Source organism: Sinocyclocheilus grahami, unplaced genomic scaffold (assembly GCF_001515645.1).
Source record: "Sinocyclocheilus grahami isolate Dianchi unplaced genomic scaffold, SAMN03320097.WGS_v1.1 scaffold957.1, whole genome shotgun sequence".
Taxonomy (NCBI): Eukaryota; Metazoa; Chordata; class Actinopteri; order Cypriniformes; family Cyprinidae; genus Sinocyclocheilus; species Sinocyclocheilus grahami.
The window spans coordinates 14,247-15,668 of record NW_015506136.1 but is presented as its reverse complement, the minus strand read 5'-3'; positions in this window follow the sequence as shown (position 1 = coordinate 15,668).

Sequence of the window (1,422 nt, the reverse complement as noted above, 5' to 3'; positions counted from 1 at the left end):
CTTTGCCCTTTTATATTGCCAGATGTTGCTCATTTCGTACGAATCGATGCAAACAGCCTTTTTTGTTGAATGCTCATTGTATTTTTGTACCAAATGGTACATGTAAGCATTCATGACCTGACAGGAATAAATGAAGACATATTAGATTCCCATAAGAAAAAAATATTCACAGAGGTGGGCTGTTTACTGATGTTTAATGTTTCCTTTAGATGGACACTTTCATTTTTATTTTGAACTTTGGATATAGTTTTCCTTTGGCCATTATGTGTTTGTAAAACATTATTTTATCAAAGGAATCAAATTTTGAAACAGATTGTTATGAAGTGGCTTCATTCACTAACTGTTTGATTTCATTAACACACTTATATATAAGATGTGTTCTTAAGGTATATAAATCTGTATACTGTGGAAACTGATAAGAAAACTCAAACCATTTCAGAAAAGTCATGATCTTGAAACCATTAAAGTTTTAAAATCAGTAAGTATTTATATTATGCAGTTATCACTTATGAAAGCATATATGCTGGGTAGAGCATGAAAATGTCATACCAGCATGCACTGCTGCATAAACTGAATAATTTTCGTTTGTCATCACTTATGAGCCTATAGTTTATAATAAAGAATAAAGTTAATAATAAAAAAAATTGTGGAAAACACTATCAGCAAACTAAGCCAATTCATGAGAGTCAGATGTCTGTTAATGCGTGCTTCTTTTGCCAACATAACCTGTTTTACAAACACATTATTATATTGGCTAAATAAAAAACTATCACTAAACCTCAAGACACAAGAGCCCAACTAAAGAAACACTAAACAACATAATGGTGAATTCAACCTTAACTCAGAAAAACATAAACAAAACTAAACCACTATTAATTCTCAATACAAACATTTGTACATGTATAAAAAATAGTCATTTTAAAAGTCTTTTAAAGTGATTCAACTTAAAAAAAACAACAACAAAAAAAACAGAGCTCAGCTCAAAATTTCAGAGTGAGTTGGTGCTTCTAAAAGGATCAACTCACCTCACTTTCAAAATATTGTGTGGGTGCAGTCCGCTGAATGTCAGAATAAAACAATTTGTATGGCCCTGTTTTTGAGATCAGCACATATAACCCTTTTCTTCCCCAGGCTTCTTTGACACCTGTAAAATGTCAAAGACAAGCAACACAATACAAAGTCCTGTCAAGACAAAATATGAAACACTGAAGAAAAATCACAATTGAGGTTACATGTCTATCTTAAATTATACTATGGTGTCACTCACAACAGGTGAATCCATGTGTTACTATTGTATTATTTTGTATCTTTTATTGCCACAATGTCAAATAAAACTTGAATTCTTAACTTCTTAACACCTGTTGTTTAAGTACAAATGTGATTCTATATCTGAAGAGCTGGACTCTGATGAAGTCACAACTC